The sequence below is a fragment of the Dipodomys spectabilis genome, unplaced genomic scaffold (genome assembly GCF_019054845.1).
Source record: "Dipodomys spectabilis isolate Male_0828 unplaced genomic scaffold, ASM1905484v1 ptg000111l, whole genome shotgun sequence".
Taxonomy (NCBI): Eukaryota; Metazoa; Chordata; class Mammalia; order Rodentia; family Heteromyidae; genus Dipodomys; species Dipodomys spectabilis.
In genome coordinates this window covers 1-19,485 of record NW_024870788.1, presented here as the reverse complement: position 1 = coordinate 19,485, position 19,485 = coordinate 1, and positions in this window count along the sequence as shown.

The following is a 19,485-nucleotide window of genomic DNA, read 5'->3' as shown; positions in this document are numbered from 1 at the left end:
ATTATGCATGAACAAGTTTATCTAACACAAGTATTTCTTTCACAAGGCATATCATGGCTCTCTTAAGGAACACTAGAAAGCAGTGTGCTCTTTATTAATTTTTAGTTATTTTCTTAATAGTTATTAATTGTCAGAAGTGGCAATTCTATAATATATTTAAAGCATTTGATTATACTCCCTCTATTTCCTTTTCATTGCTCCTTTCTCCGAAGATCTTCTGCTTTTCACATAAAATTACATCTTCATATACGTGAATATAAACTAATTTGGAATATTTAAGCTAAACTGCAACTTAATTCAAGATGTACAGTGGATTAATAGGATGAATAAAAACTTCAATATTTTGTGTTAACTTCTGAATTGAGTTATCACTATTATTATGGTTAGTGTTAGGATCCCAGACAGAATTAGAATTAGAATTAGAATTAGAATTAGAATTAGAGAAATAGAAAATTTAGGTTCAACACAGAATGACCCATTGCAACAATGATACGCACAAGACACTATGTTGAAAATGAACTTTACACCCTGGGGAGGGAGGAGTAAGGTAAGTGGGGAGGGATGGGATAGTGGGAGAACAAGACAGAAGGGTGTAACAATGTTCAACAAGAAATGTACTCCTTACGTTACACGTGTATTTAATCCCTCTTTAAAGCATCTTTACAACAAAATAACTTTTTTTAAAAAATAATGAAAAATAAAACTGTGGCCTTGTTTGTGATCATTTGGGTAAATGCCCAAAAGTGGGATTGCTGGGTCGTTGGGGAGCTCTATGTGGAGTCTTTTGAGGAACCTCCATACTGCTTTCCAAAGTGGTTGAACAAGTTTACATTCCCACCAACAATGAAGTAAGGTTCCTTTCTGTCCACATCCCCTCCAGCATCTGTTGTTGTTAGAGTTCTTGATTTTTGCTGTTCTAACTGGAGTGAGGTGATATCTCAATGTTGTTTTGATTTGCATTTCTTTTATGGCTAGGGATGTTGAACATTTCTTCATGTGTCTATTGGCCATCCTTCTTTCTTCTTCAGAGAAGCTTCTCTTTAAGTCTTTCGCCCACTTACTTATTGGGCAGTTGTTTCTTTGAGGATTTGTTGTTGGGTGGTTTAATTTTTTGAGTTCCAAGTATATTTTAGATATGAGACCCTTGTCCGTTGTATGGCTAGTAAAGATCTTCTCCCAGTCCGTGGGCTTTCTATTGATCTTGCTAGCTATGTCATTTGCCCTGCAGAAGCTCTGCAACCTTATACAATCCCATTTGTCCAGCCTTTCTTTGATTTGTTGTGTTTCCGGGTCTCTATTCAGAAAATTTCGGCCTGAGCCAAGGAGACCCAGGGTTTCTCCTATTCCATCCTGTAATGTTTTCAGAGTGTCTGCTTTGAGTTCAAGGTCTTTGATCCATTTGGAGTTGATTCTGGTGCAGGGTGATATATAAGGATCTAGCTTTAGTTTTCTACATGTAGTTAACCAGTTTTGCCAGCACCATTTACTGAAGAGGCTGTCTGTCTTCCATTCTATTGTTTTAGCTCCCTTATCGAAGATTAGATGGCTATAGGTCTGTAGGTTCATTTCTGGGTTTTCAATTCTATTCCATTGGTCCTGAGGTCTGTTCTTATGCCAATACCAAGCTGTTTTGATTACTATGGCTTTATAGTAGAGTTTGAAATTTGGTATTGATATTCCTCCAGCAGTATTCTTTCCGTTGAGGAGCGTTTTTGCTATTCGGGGTCTTTTATTGTTCCATATGAATTTTTGGATTGCCTCTTCTATTTCCTTGAAGAATGAGGGTGGAATTTTGATAGGTATTGCGTTGAATTTGTAGATAGCCTTGGGCAGTATTGCCATTTTCACGATGTTAATCTTTCCAATCCAGGAGCATGGGAGGTTTTGCCATTTTTTAAGTTCTGTGTTGATTTCCTTTTTCAAGATTTTAAAGTTTTCATCATAGAGGTCCTTCACTTCTTTAGTTAAGTTAATTCCTAGGTATTTTATTTTTTGTGAGGCTATTACAAATGGAGTTGCTTTCCTAATTTCAGCCACACTTTTCTCATTGTTGGCATACAGAAAAGCCATTGATTTTTGGGGGTTAATTTTATAACCTGCTACTTTGCCAAAGTTTTGAATCAGCTTGAGTAATTTGGGAGTGGAGTCTATGGGATTCTTTAAATACAAGATCATGTCATCTGCAAAGAGGGAGAGTTTTATTTCTTCTTTCCCTATTTGGATCCCCTTTATGTCTGCATCTTGTCTTATTGCTGTAGCTAGGCATTCTAATACTAGATTGAAAAGAAGTGGAGAGAGTGGGCATCCTTGTCTTGTTCCTGAGTTAAGAGGAAATGGCTTTAGTTTTTCACCATTGAGTATAATGCTGGCTGTAGGTTTGTCATATACAGCCTTTATTGTATTGAGGAATGTTCCATGGATTCCTAATTTTTCCAAAACCTTCATCATAAAGGGGTGTTGGATCTTGTCAAATGCTTTTTCTGCGTCTATTGAGATAACCATGTGGTTCTTATTCTTGCTCCTGTTGATGTGATGAATAATATTAATTGATTTGCGTATATTGAACCAGCTTTGCATCCCTGAAATGAATCCTGTTTGGAAAGGCTTGGAAAAAATTATATTAAGTGAAGTAAGCCAGGCCCAAAGAAACATAGGTCCCATGGTTTCCCTTATTTGCAATATCTAGTATAGGTATGAGTCAAGCGGAAAAAGTCAGATAATGTGATGTTAGGAAAACAAAACCTCAAATATGTATTTTAATGTTTTTGTTTCTTTCATGCATGTGTTTCTAATGCATTTATAAGATTATTTCTTTGTTGCTTTGTATGTCCCTCCCCCACAGTGTAACCCCTGCTTTCACTATATTTGATGTCAGTATAACATGTGGAGGAGACGGGGACAAACAAGTCGTTTAAGGATTCAGGTGGACCTGTTGCAACAATGAGAAGTACAAAATGTCATGTCAAAACCAGCTTTACAATGTCGGTGAGGGGGGGGGGGGAGGGGGGTATGATTGGGTGGGAGGGAGGGGGGAGGCTGGGAAGGGAGGTGAAGGGTAAACAAAGGAGGAGGATGCAATGCTTGGTAAGAAATGTATGCATTATCCTGCCCATGTAATTGTAACCCCTCTGTACAGTATGTTCTCAAATAAAATAAAATAAAATTTAAAAAAAAAAAAAAAAAAAAAGAAATGTACTCCTTACGTTACACGTGTATTTAATCCCTCTTTAAAGCATCTTTACAACAAAATAAATTTTTTTTAAAAATAATGAAAAATAAAACCTGCCAGTACATAGGAAAACACTTAAAAATTTTAGGTTCAAAATGTAAGTAAAATTTAGACCTACATGCTGAGCAAGATTTAGAATAAATGTGAAGAGGCTTCTTATTAACAAGATGATTCAGATATATGTAGGCTTAGGATTAGCAAGGTATTCCAGTTAGAGCTGGGTTAGGATGAGAAAAAAGATATAAGATATTGTGTAAAACTGCCACATATTTTAAGAAGAATGAATGGCATCAAAGTTAGAATGAATGAAAGCCAGTGTTACTTTAAACATTCAGATATAATTTGGTTTAAAGTGTGAGATACTTTGTTTGTTCTAGCTAGGGTTAGGGAAGGATAAGCTTTAGGGTAAATTTTACTTTTACACTAAGAAGTAGAAGCAAAAAATGTGTGATTGAATAGAATCTAGACAATTTTCCTTACATTAACCATTTGGTGTTAAATCAGACGGTGATTAAGATTAGGTTTCTGGTTAACCGGGGTTGAGGATAGAGTAAAGAAATGGGATAAATTAGTGGCTTGCACCTATTATCCTAGCTACTCAGGAAGCTGATTTCTGAGGATCACAGTTCAAAGATAGCCCGGGCAGGAAAGTCCGTGAGACTTTTATCTCCAATTAACCACCAGAAAACCCAAAAGCGGTGCTGTGGCTCAAGTGGTAAAGCACACACCTTGAGCTAAAGAACTCAGGGATTGTGCCCCGGCCCAGAGTTCAAGCCCCACGACCGACAAAAAGAAAAAAAAAAGAAATGTGTTAAATGATAAGTAAAGCTGAACTTATTTTAGGTTCTAGGAATTCAGGAAATGCTGGGATAATGGAAGTACAATTTATTTCATAATATCAGGAATTGAGATCAATGGGTATAATGATTGCTGTTATGGAACAAGATACATTCAGAATTAAGAGTGAGAAAATCTGTAGGGTTTACAGTAAACCTGAAATTTATTTCAAGAATTACAAGTGGAATTTCAGTTAGTATTGCAGAAAACGAGCATTTTTCATAAATTTTAGAATTGGGATACTATTAGTATCAAGCTTATGGTTAGGATTCCAGCCGTGGTTAGGGTTAGAGTGAAGGAGAAGAAAATGAGGCTCAAACTGAAGGTAAATTTTAGAATAAGCCTGGTAAGAATTAGAATGTATGTGAACTAGAGTATTGCTATTAATATTAGAATCTACTTACAGTTAGGCTTATGGTTATTGTCAATGTTCCAGTTAAGATTAAGTTAGGGTTAGAAAATGACTAAGATATTTGAAAAAAATGAAACCTATTTTTGGAAGGCTTATTTGAATCAAGTTAGGATGAGTGAAAACTAGTGTACTTGTGTTAGTGTTAGTATTGTCATACAATTAGGATTAAGATTAAGGTCAGTATTTTGGTCTGATTATGATGACTGTTATGAATAAGAAAGTTTTTAGTATAAAATTCAGTTCTCATTAACAAGTAGAAGCAAAAATATGAGACTGAATAGTAACTAGAGCATTATCATTATATTTATTTCTCAGTGATCATTCTTGTAATGATTAATGAGAGTTTTCCAGCCAGGTTTAGGTTGAGAGTTAGCATTAAGCAATGGACTAGAGGGTAAGTAAATCTGAAAATGTTTTAGGGTACAGGGTTTGTGGAAAAGTAGGATGAATAGAAACTACAAAATTTTTCCTGATAAGAGAATTTGAGGACAAGTAATATAATCGTTCATGATAGAGAACAAGATAACTTCAGAGGTAGAGTCAGAAAATTTGTGGGAATTAGGGCATACTGAAACTTATTTCCAGAGTGCAAACCGGAGTATTCATTAGTATGATTAAAAACTAGTCTTTTTCTTAAACATTAGAATTGGACTATCATGAGGGTGAAAGTTAGGTTTCAGTTCCAGCTGGGGTTAGTGTAAGCATTAGAGAAATGAAAAGTTAGGGTACAACTGGAAGTAAATTTTCGAATAACAAGTCGAGTTAGAATTAGGATGAATGTGAAATAGGAAACGGCTAATAATATTAAGATTAGGGTATGATTAGTGTGAGGGTTAACCTGAATATTCCAGTTAGAGTTAGGGTTACAATAATGGAAAGATAATGAGCAAAACTACAAACTATTTTAAGAAAGATAAGTTGAATCAAAGTTAGGATGAATAAAAACTAATGTATTTGTGTGGCTTTTAAAATCCAAAGCACATTAGTTCCAGTGTTAGGGTTACTTTTCTAATTCAGGTTAAGCTTAAGGTTAGGGAAGGGTAAGCTTTAAAGTAAAACTGAATTTTTTGTTAACATTTTCAAGTAAAATATGTTTGAAATTTAACAAAAACTACAGAGTTTCTCTAAGTTTCCTATGCAGGGTTCAATGGTGTTAAATTTAGAGTTAGGTTTCTAGTAAGGTTTAGATATATAGTAAGGGTTAGGAAATAGAGTAGATTTTAAGTAAACCTGCGACTTCTTTTTGGAGATATAGGAGTTCTGTACAAGTTAAGATTAGTGGAAACTATGGTATTTTTGATGATATGAGGATTTGAGGTTAATGATTCATAATAGGGAACAAGATAGATTTCAGAGTCCAAGTCTAGGAATCTGTAGTATTTGGAGCAAACTGAAAATCATTTCAAAGACAATGGGTATCTGTAAGGATGTATCTAAACTCGAGTATTTTCCATTAATTTTAGGATTGGGTTACTATTATCATGAAGGTAACTCTTAGGGTTCTGACCAGGATTAGAGTTAGGATTAGGGAAATTGAAGGTTGAGAACTTGAGTGACTTACTTCCCTTGTGTATGTATATGCACTATTCTAAGGCTTGAACTCAAGGCTTGGGTTCTGTTCCTGAGCTTTTTGCTGTAGGCTACAAGCCACGAATACACTTCCAGCTTTCTTTGGCAGTAAATTGGAGATGAGAATCTCACAGACTTTCCTATCTGAGCTGACATTGAAGTGAGATCTCCAGATCCCTGCCTTCTCATTGAAGTTAGGATCAAAACCATAGGTCTTGTCCGTAGTTTCCCTTACTTGCAGTAACTAGTACATGGTATCATATGACCATATAAGATGATGTTAAGTAAAATGAACCCCAAGATATGGACACAAGTGAGTTTTTATTCCATGAGATTCTTATCTCTATATAATCCCCCAAATAAAGTTGGAAGGGGAGCTGTTGTTCAAGTATAGAACACCATCCTTTAGGGAAAAAGCTTAAGTGAGAAGGTAAGGTCCTGAGTTTAAACCACAATATTAGCACTCAAAAAGTTGATTTCTTTTCCTTGAAGTTTTTATTAAATTGCTCAGAAAATAATAAACATTGAATTTATGTTTAGCATTACTATGAAAATCATGTTATATTTATTGATGTTATTCTTTATTTTCCTAAATTTTATTTACGCATTAATATCCAGTAATGGAAAGAGACGATTAGTGTTTCACAATTTTTTATGGCAGTTGAATATATGGATGAGAGATGCTTACAAGGAATTTGGACTGAAATAGATATGTGCAAGCTCTTCATATAAATAAATGATAGTTGAAGAACCTGTGGCCCTGTATGAAATAAAATAAAGAAATCAGCAAGGAAAGATAAGGTATGATTCTGGAAATCACACAATTTTGGAAGATAAAAAAACAAGGAAAATATTTAGTTTTTTGTATGTTCTTTGTAACCCACAGACACAATTTATTCCTTATTTCTACTGTAAGGCATTTCAGTTAACTTTATTTTACAAAGTTAAACATGATTGGCATTTAATACTAACTGGCTTCTGTCACAGGTGAGCAATTATTCTAGCCAGGTGCTAGGGGTTCATGCCTATAATCCTAGCTACTCTGAGGGCTGAGATGTCTAGAGCCTAGTTCAAAGCCACATTGGAGAGGAAAGTTGTTGAGACTTTTCTGTTCAATTAACCACAAAAAAACTGGAAGTGGCACTGTGGCTCAAAGTGGCAGCACTAGCCTCGAGTAATAAATTTCAGATACAGAACCCAAGTCCAGAGTTCAAGTTCTCTGAAATAATTCTTAAAATACTTGTTCTCAGGATTTCTTTAACTTGTGTAGAAGAATGTTTTAAACTTAAGGATTTTTTATTTCATGTTGTCAGCATTGATTTTTAAGATGTGCAGAGAAAAATAATTTAAAGTCAGAACTGGTTTGAATTGCTTTTATTACACATTGCCTCTACACCCAGAGATCAGCTGGAAAGCAGATGGCCAAATCCTAGCTGTTAGCAATGAATATGGATATGTGTTTCTTTGAGCAGATAAACAAACTTTTGTAATGGTAGCCTTTATATATAACACCTTAATTGTAATAATAAAATTAATATTATTACTATTATTATTTTTGTCTGCTGTGGGGCTTGAATTCTGTGTCTAGGCATTGTCCTTCAGCTCTTCAGCTCAAGGCTAGCACTCTAACACTTGAGCAACAGTGCCACTTCACATTTTCTGAACCTTCAGTTGGAGATAAGGGTCTCACAGACTTTCCTGCTTGCGCTGGCTTTGAACAGAGACCCTCAGTTATCAGCCTAATTAGTAGCAAGGATTACAGGTGTGAGCCACTGGCAGCCAGCAGTAAAATTATTTTGAAAAAGAAAAACCCATGATTCTATCTTTAAAAAGTTACAATCTGGCAAGTGTATCTGTAACATTAGTTGTATCAAGTAACAATAGGCAGCAATCATTTTTAGATCTCACTCTGTCCTGTCCAATGCCAGATAAAATATAATTAATTTACTTTTTCCTAACCAAGTTCATGATGAATTCTCAGCACCACAATTTTCTAGTGAGTAAAAAGAATTCTTCAACGTATTTATTTCAACAAACAGCATTTTGCACTTGGTTTTTTTTTTAAATTTTGCCAGCCCTGGGGCTTGAAATCAGGGCCTGGGCACTCTCCCTGAGTTTCTTTTGCTCAAGGTTAGCACATTACCAATTGAGCTACAGCACCACTTCCAATTTTTCTGCTTATGTCAGACTGAGGAATCAAATTAAGTGCGTCATGCATGCGAGGCCAGCACTCTACCACTAATCACATTCGCAGTCATTGGGTCTTTTGTTGTTGTTGTTGTTTTAAAATAGCATTTTACTATGTGTCCTTCTGTTGGCCTAAAACTTAGGCTGGTCTCAAGCTAACTGCTAAATCAGCCTCCCAAGTTCAGAGATTACAAACATTGACCACCATTGACCACAAGATTCTTTGTGAGAGAATACTCTTTTCAGATATAGAAAGAGTTATTCTGTCTTCCTTGGACTGGATGCTTTTTGCATTCTGCACTGTTAATCACATTTCTTGTCCTGTTATGTTCCCCCTTCTAGATCAATTGAAATATTTCAGGTTCTGAACTTGAAGCTGATCCCTGCCATCCAACAACACCACATTCTTGTGGATAGCACTAGCTGGCCTCATGAACATAGCAGCCAGCTGGAGCTCAGCTATCTGATGGCCTTCAACTTCAACAATGCAATCATTTCTGTGCACAGACTGAAAACTGTCATAGGTAAGTTTGATTTATTCCAGCCTATTCTCAGCTACTTGCCATTCTCAGATTTGTATGCTTTAAATTCTGTTAAACATTCATTACTATTTCCCACCATTCTCAAATGTAACATATATGAATTTCTTTAAAATTTATCCAAACATGCAAAAATGTTAACGTAGTTGCTGTCCACCAGTGGCTCATGTTTGAAAACCTAGCTACTTTAGAGGACAAAAACTGAGCATCTTGGGTTAAAGCAGCCCAAAATCCAGAAGTGGAGATGTGGCTCAAGTGGTAGAGTGTCAGCTTTGAGCAAAAAGACTAACCAAGTATAATTGGTCTACTTTGGACTCACTCATGGAAAACACACACACACACACACACACACACACACACACACACATACACACACATACACACAATGTACATTCTCCTAGACTCCCCTTCTTGAGCAGTATTCAATGCCATTAACTTAATGCACGTTTTCCAAATTATTATGGTAGGGATTAAACTACATTTGTATTTATGAAAAGGCATTTTTTGTACTTTTTCTTTTTCATTTTTTTGGTACTTATGTGATAAAACAGTGTTTTGTGAAGACTAAACAGAAATCAATGTGTCAGTAAATAGATAGGTGACAGACTGAAAGATGCAGATAATATCACTTGAAATTTTATTTCTCCAAATTTAAATATATATACATATGTATATATTTAAAATTTCTGCCAAGATTTTATTTCCATTAACAAAGATCTATTTGTTCCATTATATAAATTTAACATGTTGTATGTTTCATAGTAGATTTATATTTATAGAATTTCTTAACTTTGGAGACAAGGTTCTGCAGTGTAGACCAGGCTTTCTTCAACTCCTAATTCTCCTTTGTCAGGTTCCTGAGTATTGGCTGGCATTACCATGTGGCAGCATAGTACCATGTCCAGCTATATTATTTATATTTTGTACAGTAGAATATTAATGTGAACAGCTTTAAGCCACATATCTTCATGAGCATGAATGAATTCCTTGCAGAAAATGTTATAAATAGAGTTACTGAGTAAAGCCAATAATGGTAGACATGCCTGTAATCCCAGCACCAAGGAGGATTGTAAGCTTTAGAGCAGCCTGAGCTACACAGTAAGTCCCTTTTAAAACAAAACAACACTAGTGCACATAGAAAGCTGTGCAAACTGCCTCAGTTTAGTTATGAAGAATAACTCAAGAGACAAAGAGTATGGTCATTTAATATTATTTAAATAATAGTTATAATATTATTGATGAACTTTTGGTAAGTCTTCATATTTCCTGTTTGTATCCTTCTTTTTTCTTGCATATATTTTTCTTTTTCTTTTTTTTTATTGTGAAAATACCGTACAGAGGGGTTACAATTACATGAGCAAGGTAATGAGTACATTTCTTTTTTTTTTCTTTTTCTTTTTTATACAAAGAGCAAAGAGTGGAAGTTTCTAGATATTGTGAGCAAAGCATGATTGAGTAGGGATCTTTACTTATTCCTTTCTGATCCAGGAATATGTGTTTCATGTGTAAGCAATAGTTCTAACTTAATATAATAAGGAATTAAACATTTCATTCTTTTTTTTTTTTTTTTTGGTTGGTCATGGGGCCTGAACTGTGGGCCTGGGTACTGTCGTTCAGCTCTTCAGCTCAAGGATAGTACTCCACCACTTGAGCCACAGTGCAACTTCTGGCTTTTATTTCTGCTTATGTGGTGCTGAGTAATCCAACCCAGGACCTCATGCATACAAGGCAAGCAAACTAACACTGAGTCACCTTCCCAGCCCATAAAACTTTAATTCTTTTTCTTTAATTTTAATTTGTATTTTTATTTTTTGTGAACATACTGTACAGAGGGGTTACAATTACATGGGCAAGATAATGAGTACATTTCTTATCAAGAATTTCAGCCTCCTCCTTTGTTTACCCTTCACATGTCGTACAAGCCTCTCCTGGCCCCCCACTCAATCCTCCACTCCCCCTCGCACCAAAGTTGTAAAGTTCGTTTTCGACATGACAACATGTACTTCTCATTGTTGCAACGGGTCCACCTGTATCCTTAAACGAGTTGTTTTTCCCCATCTCCTCCACAAATTATACCTACATCAAATATAGTGAAAGCAGGGTTTATACTGTGGGGGAGGGACATACAAAACAACAAAGAAATAATCTTATAAATGCGTGAGAATCAAATGCATGAAAGAAAAAAAAACATTTAAATACATAACTAAGGGCTCATTTTCCTAACATCACATTATCTGACCTTTTATGCTTGACTCATACATATACTAGATATTGCAAATAAAGGAAACCATGGGGACCTATGTTTCTTTGGGCCTGGCTTACTTCACTTAATATAATTTTTTCCAAGCCTTCCCATTTCCTAACAAATTGGGCAATGTCACTCTTTCTGATGGAGGCATAGAATTCCACTGTGTATATATACCACATTTTCTTGATCCATTCCTCTACTGAGGGGCATTTGGGTTGGTTCCATATCTTAGCTATGGTAAATAATGCTGCAATGAACAAAGTTGTGCTGGTAGCTTTAGTGTGGTCTTGTTTGTAAGCATTTGGGTAAATGCCCAAAAGTGGGATTGCTGGGTCATAGGGGATCTCTATGTGAAATCTTTTGAGGAACCTCCATACTGCTTTCCAAAGTGGTTGAACAAGTTTACACTCCCACCAACAATGAAGTAAGGTTCCCTTCTGTCCACATTCGCTCCAGCATCTGTTGTTGTTAGAATTCTTGATTTTTGCCATTCTAACTGTGGTGAGGTGGTACCTTAATGTTGTTTTGATTTGCAATTAATTTATGGCTAGGGAGGTTGAACATTTCTTCATGTGTCTATTGGCCATCCTTCTTTCTTCTTCAGAGAAGTTTCTCTTCAAGTCTTTAGCCCACTTATTTATTGGGCAGTTGTTTCTTTGAGGATTTGTTGTTGGGGGATTTAATTTTTTGAGTTCCAAGTATATTTTAGATATGAGACCCTTGTCCGTTGTAAGGCTAGTGAAGATCTTCTCCCAATCCGTGGGTTTTCTATTGATCTTGTTAGCTATGCTCTTTGCAATGCAGAAGCTCTGGAAGTTCATGCCATCCCATTTGTCCAACCCTTTTTTGATTTGTTGTATTTCCGAGTCTCTATTAAGAAAAATTTGGCTTGAGCCAAGGAGACCTAGGGTTTCTCTTATTCCATCCTGTAATGTTTTCAGAGTGTCTGCTTTGACTCTGACGTCTTTGATCCATTCGGAGTTGATTGTGGTGCAGGGTGATATATAAGGATCTCGCTTTAGTTTTCTGCAAGTAGTTAACCAATTTTGCCAGCAACATTTACTGAAGAGGCTGTCTTTCTTCCATTCTATTATTTTAACTCCCTTATCAAAGATTAGTTGACTATAGGTCTGTAGGTTCATTTCTGGGTTTTCAATTCTATTCCATTGGTCTTGAGGTCTGTTCCTATGCCAGTACCAAGCTCTTTTGATTCCTATGGCTTTACAGTAGAGTTTGCCATATGGTATTGATATTCCTCCAGCAGTGTTCTTTCCGTTGAGGAGCGTTTTTGCTATTCGGGGTCTTTTATTGTTCCATATGAATTTTTGGATTGCCTCTTGTATTTCCTTGAAGAATGAGGTTGGAATCTTGATAGGTATCACGTTGAATTTGTTGATCTTTCCAGTCCAGGAGCATGGGAGGTTTTGCCATTTTCTATTTTCTGTTTTGATTTCCTTTTTCAAGGTTTTAAATTTTTCATCATAGTGGTCCTTCACTTCTTGGGTTGAGTTAATTCCTAGGTATTTTATTTTTTGAGGTGCTATTACAAATGGAGTTGTTTTCCTAATTTCAGCCACACTTTTCTCACTGTTGGCATACAGAAAAGCCATTGATTTTGGGGGGTTAATTTTATACCCTGCTAATTTGCCAAAGTTTTGAATCAGCTTGAATAATTTGGGAGTGGAGTCTAGGGGTTCTTTAAATAAAAGATCGTGTCATCTGTAAAGAGGGAGAGTTTTATTTCTTCTTTCCCTATTTGGATCACCTTTATGTTTGCATCTTGTCTTATTGCTGTAGCTAGGTATTCTAATACTAAATTGAAGAGAAATGGAGAGAGTGGACATCTTTGACTTGTTCCTGAGTTAAGACGAAATGGCTTTAGTTTTCCACCATTAAGTATAATGCTGGCTGTAGGTTTGTCATATACAGCCTTTATTGTAGTGAGGAATGTTCCATGGATTCCTAATTTTTCCAAAATCTTCATCATGAAGGGGTGTTGCATCTTGTCGAATGCTTTTTCTGCATCTATTGAGATAACCATGTGGTTCTTATCCTTGCTGCTGTTGATGTGATGAATAATATTAATTGATTTGCATATATTGAACCAGCTTTGCATCCCTGAAATGAATCCTGTTTGCTCGTGGAGTATAATTTTTTGGATGAATTATTGAAGTCGATTGGCCAAAATTTTGTTGAGAAATTTTGTATCAATGGTCATCAAAGAAATGGGTCTATAGTTCTCTTTCTTTGATGGGTCCCTGCCTGGTTTTTGGATGAGGGTTATGATGGCTTCATAGAATGAGAACAGTCGTGAACTTTTGAAATCTCTTTCATTTTCATTGAAGAGTTGGAGGAGTATTGCTATGAGCTCTGCTTTGAAGGCCTTGTAGAATTCCGCTGTAAAACCATCTGGTCCTGGACTTTTCTTAGCTGGGAGGTCTCTTATTGCTGTTTCCATTTCAATGCTTCATATGGGCCGGTTAAAATGTTTTAACTCATCTTGGTTTAGTTTTGGCATGTCAATATTTGCTAGGAAAAGTTCCATTTCTGTCATGTTCTCAAACTTATTAGCATAAAGTTTTGAGAAGTATTCCCTTATAATGTTCTGAATCTTGGATGTTTCCGTGGTGATGTTTCCATTCTCATCTCTGAGTTTATTTATTTTGGTGTGTTCTCTTCTTTTTCTGATAAGATTTGCTAAGGGTTTATCAATTTTGTTAAGTTTTTCGAAGAACCAACTCTGTGTTTTGTTGATTCTTTGTATAGATTTTTGGATTCCAATTCAATTACCTCTGATTTAATTTTAATTATTTCTTTCCATCTCCTGGATTGGGGTTTACCTTGCTGCTCTTTTTGAAGGAGGTTTAGATGTGTCATTAAATTGTTGGTTTCAGATCTTTCCAATTTGTTGATGTTGGTGCTCAGATCAATAAACTTGCCTCTGAGTACTGCCTTTGCTGTGTCCCAGAGGAGATGTTAATTTGTGTGCTCATTTTTGTTGAATAGCATGAACATTTAAATTTCCTTTCTAATCTCTTCCATGACCCAGTCATGATTCAGCAGTGTGTTGTTCAGTCTCCATGTGTTACCAGACTTTCTTTGGTGGCTTTTGTTGTTGAGTTCTAATTTTATTCCCTTTGGTCAGAGAGAATGCAAGGTATAACTTCAATGTTTCTGAATTTAGACAAGTTTGCTTTGTGGCCTAAAATGTGGTCTATTTTAGAAAATGTTCCATGTGCTGCTGAGAAAAACGTGTATTCTGATGCTGCTGGGTGAAATATTTGGTAGATGTCTGTTAAATCTAGTTGATCTATGCAGCTGTTTAGATCTATGGTTTCCCTGTTGAGTTTTTGCCGAGTTGACCTATCTAGTGGGGAGAGTGGTGTGTTAAAATCCCCAACAATTAATATCTTTGGATCTATATGGGATTTGAGGGAAAGTAGTGTTTCTTGGATAAATATGGGTGCTCTGTATTTTTGCAAATAGTTATTTAGAATTGTAATATCCTCCTGAAGGAGTGATCCCCTAATTAGTATGTAGCGACCTTCTTTATCTCTTCTCACGAGTTTTAATTTGCAGTCTATTTTATCTGATATTAGTATTGCAACTCCCGCCTGTTTATGGGGGCCGTTTGCATGGTAGATTTTGCTCCAGCCTTTAACATTGAAAATGAGTTTGTTTTTACGGGCAAGATGTGACTCCTAATGGCAGTAGATAGAAGGATCTTGTTTTTTAATCCAACTAGACAGTCTATGTCGCTTATTGGAGAGTTAAGTCCGTTAATGATGATAGAAAGGACTGAGTGGTATTTGGGTGTTCCTGCCATGTTATTCACCTTCTTGGGTGCTGCGAAAACTGGGTTCTTCCTATAGTTCTTGGATTCTCAGTTTGGGTGCAGTTTCTTGGCCTTTATTGTGGTTTGTTGGTTTTCAATGTGTAGGACATCTTTAAGAATCTTTTGTAGGGCTGGTTTGGTGGAGATGTATCGTTTCAATTTTTCTTTGCTATGGAAGGTTTTTATTTGGCCTTCAGTTATGAAGGAGAGTTTAGCTGGGTACAGTATTCTTGGTTGATAGTTGTTTGTTTTAGGGCATGGCGTACATGATTCTAGGCTCTTCTTGCTTTGATTGTCTCTGCAGAAAATTCTGAGGTGATTCTAATTGGTTTCCCTTTATAGGTGATTAATGTTTTATCCTTGACAGCTTTATGAATCTTTTCCTTGGTCTGAGTTGATCCTGTGTGGATTATAATGTGATGGTGGGATGTCCTATTCTGGTCTGGTGGAGTTCTAAAGGTTCTTATATCTGAATAGGCCTATCTTTTTGCATGTTTGGGAAGTTCTCTGCTAGGATCCTGTTAAACAAATTTCCTAGTCCATTAACTTCTGTTTCTAGGTTCTCCTCTACACCCATTATCATTAGATTAGGCCTTCTGATCATGTCTTCCAAGTGTTGGATAGATCTGTCATATTTGTTGGACTTGCCTTGGATGGTTGTATGTTCTTTCTCTATAATATCTAGGCTGTCTTCAATCCCCGAGATTCGATCTTCTGCATGGTCTAACCTGCTGTCAAGACTTTCTCCTTTTTTTTTTATTTCTTTTCCTTCTAGTTGGTCAGCTTTGATGACTTCAAATTCTTTGTTGAAGCTTTGTTTTAGATCTTGTATGAACTTCTTTACTTCCTTAATTTGGTGTTCAGTGTTTATTCTCAAATCACTTAGTTGTTTGGTTATGGTTTCCTTGGACTCCCATTGCTTCTGTTGGACTCCATTCAGCCTTGCCTTTGTGGTCTCCCTGACTTCCTTCAGCTGTTTGTTAATGGAACCCATGAATGCCTTTAGTGATCTTTGTGTATTCTCATCCTGCTCTCTCAATTCCTGTATTACTCTTTCCTTATCTTCCTCCCATTCATGTCATTCCTGTAGTTCTCTTTGAGTGTTCTCAGCCTGCTCATGCCATTCCTGACTTTCTCTTTGAGTATTCTCACGCTGCTCATGCAAATCGTGTATCAGTTTTTGAGTAGCTTCTTCACGCTTATGATATTCCTGTATAAACCTTTGTATTGCCTCCTCTCTCTCCCTCTCATGCTCATACAGAGTCTTTTGTAGGTTTTCAATGTTTTCCTACATTGACATTTTGTTTGCCTCCTCTCTCTCCCTATCACGCTCATACAGAGTACTTTGTATGTTTTCAATCTTTTCATTTGTATGTTTGCCAGCAGGGAATATAATGAGAGAAGGGGGGAGAGATATAAAGGAGATGTTAAAGATTTAAAAATAAAAATACTTAAAATATTATAGGTATAAAGATGTAGTACTGTTATTAAGGAATTTAAGTCTCAGAGGTTTTGAATTGAGTAATAAATTTGTGGATTATGTGTGTACATAATGGGGGATAGGGTCTAATAGTCAACTACGGGTTTATCTGAGGATGGGCATAATAACAATTAAGTCACATGAAGAAGAATGAAAGAGAAGAAAAGGTGAAAAGGATAAGGAAGAAAGAAAAAAAGATCAGAAGTTCAGTAGAGCTAAACAAAAAACAAAAAGAAATTTTTTAATAAAAAGAAAGAAAAAAAAGAAAGAAAAATGCGCACACACATGTGTCCCTAAAATAAAGATTATAAGAGGAACAAAAGTTACTAGAAAACAATTTTTTTCAAAAAAGGTAAAAATTAAAAAAAGTTTTAGAAAAGAAAAAAAATTTATAAAAGGTATAAAAATAAAAAAAGATGAAGAAAAAAAAGTTCTTTGATTTTTTTGGGAAGGTTGGGGGAAAATCCTGTATCTCCCTGTGTCCGTAATCAGTTTCTTGTTGGAGTCTCTGGTCTGCTTGCGGTCCTGTGGCTTGGTTGGTTTCTTAGGTCAGTTTGTTTGGACAGGCAGAAAAATGCTCTGCTTTACCCAGGATTTTGCGATCCTCCTCCCAGTTTAGTTCAATGGGAGAGAGATCAGCTTTGAGTATCTCAAAATGATGGAGATGGCTTTTTCCTCATGTTTGGAGATGCTGTGATGAGGCTAGGTTCTGGGTAGAGTTGAGGCCTTTCAGCAAACAGTAGATTTTCCCGGGGGCTGGTTTGTGAGAAACTCACAGAGCCCAGCCTGGAGCCACTCTCAGGGTTTATGTTTACTGAATTTCAACTGATTGTCAAGGCTGCTAAAAGGAGGGGCAGCCTCTGGCTCTGATTACCCAGTGAAGAAAGCCACTCCTAGGGCTGGTACCCGAGCTGTGTGACTTTTCCCTGGGTGGAGCTGAGTCTGGCAGATCAAGTTAGGCTCTTGTGACCTGCTAAATGACTCTAGATTTCTTCCAAGGCCTGAGTTGGAGCTAGCAGCTCCACTGAGCTTTGTCGGTATTCAAGATGGAGATCTCCGGTACTGGGGGGGGTGGCCTTCCCTCCTCTGCTCCCTGAGAAGGAGTGAGGACATCAGGCTTCTACTCACGCTGAGTCTTGGTTCCTGGGTCATCTCTGGTCTGCGAAATGCAGGATGAAGATGTCTGCTCCTTTTCGGTTCTTGCTGGTGTTGAATAGAATCCGCTCACCTGCTGTGTCTGGCTCCTTCGTCCAGGACTCTCTGTGATTCAGGTATGGCGGCAGCATTTGCCGCTGCCACCGCTGCCGCTGCAGCAGTGGCGGCTGTTGGCAAAAACTCAGATCTGTCCTCCTTGCCTGGATTTTCCCTCTCTGGCCTAACTCTATGTCCTGTGAAGGCACACTTGATGTGATTCTCTGGCTTAGGACTGTTCACTGGAACTCTAAAACTGCTTTCTATGTGAGAGCTTGTTTAGCCTCCAGCTTCTCCTCCACCATCTTCCTGGAACTCCCCTCTAAACATTTCAATCTTAAGAAATGATTTGTTGACAAAGAAGGATCTTTCCCTTTGTTCTCAAATACCCACTTCTCCAAAGTTTCCTTGTTTGATTCAGTGAAAGAACTAACTTTTCCATGGAGTTTTCCAAGTTAACAGGGTTCACTAATTTCCTCAATATTCTTTTATCATGTGATGAATGCTTTTTACTTAACAACTGTATCCATCAGTGGCAAAGAACATGTAGGCAAGTCAAAAACTGGAACTGGACTTCAGGCTTGTCCATCGAACTAGTGCCAGGCATACAGTGGTCAAGTAATTGCCTCTCTTCCAAATTTAGTGTCACTGTTCAAAAGAGAGAATAAGTCATTCCTTTTTATAGGCTGAGTATTGTATTTGTGATGGCTGTACAGTAAACAGTTGTAATAGCTGGTAATGAGAATTTTTCTTGACATCATAGCGGGGGGAGGATGGGATGGGAAGGGGAAACAAAAGAGGAGGCTACAATGCTTGATAAGAAATGTACTCATTATCTTGCCCATGTAATTGTAACCCCTCTGTACAGTATTTTCACAATAAAAAATTAAAAATTAAAAAAAAATAAAACAAAACAACAACAACTGTTGAGCTTGGAAGAGGGAAAGTATTGTTAAGTGGGATGATAGGAACATACAAAATTTAGTGTGTTTGTGTGTGTGTGTGTTTGGTTGTGCTGGTCCTTGGGCTTGAACTCAGGACTTGGGCACTGTTCCTGAGTTTTATGATCAAGTCTAGCACTCTACCACTTGGACCAAACTCCACCTCAAGCTTTTTTAGAAGTCATTGGAGATGAGTCTGATCCAGTTTCCTGTTCAGGCTTAGAACCTTGATCTCTTTCTCAGCCTCTTTTGTGAGTAAGATTACAGGTGTGAGTCTGTAGTAGTTATATTACTGCTGAGTAATATAGTAAACATCATGCCAGTTTAGACTCCTTCCAGCAGTGTTTGTGTGTTGCACACACACCTAAGATAAAACCCACTCCATATTTGATGACATCCAGATTGCATAATGCCATGAGATACATATTGTTATGCTCACTTTACCTATGAAGAATTTGAGCTCCAGAGAGTTTAGTTAATTTTGAGTCCCCATCTAGTATACAGTGGAGCCTGTATCCAAGCTCAACTAGGTCTGTTTATTTCAGAATACATGGAGTCATCATCTGTTCTAGTCAACATGTTTTCTAGCAAGTACTTCTGGTTGCAAGTACAGTTCTTTTTTTATTGTGAGAATACCGTACAGAGGAGTTACAATTACATGGGCAAGATAACGAGTACATTTCTTATCAAGCATTGTTGCCTCCTCATTGTTTCCCCTTTGCAAGTACAGTTCCGTGCCTGACAGATTACCTTTTTCTCTCTTTAACTGTTTGTACCCACTTTCATAAGCTAGGGAAGCACAAGTGATGAGAATAGCTATTTTTGAAGGGGAAATTGATAATGGGGTTTGAACTTGGTATCACATGCATATTAGTCAGAGCTTCCATTTGAGTTTTGCCTCCAGCACAATATTTCTGATTTTTCTTTTGTATTATTATTATACAGGTGAGTTACACAGAGGTTACAGTCATATAACTCAGGTCTGGATATATTTCTTTTTAAAAATGTCACTCCTTC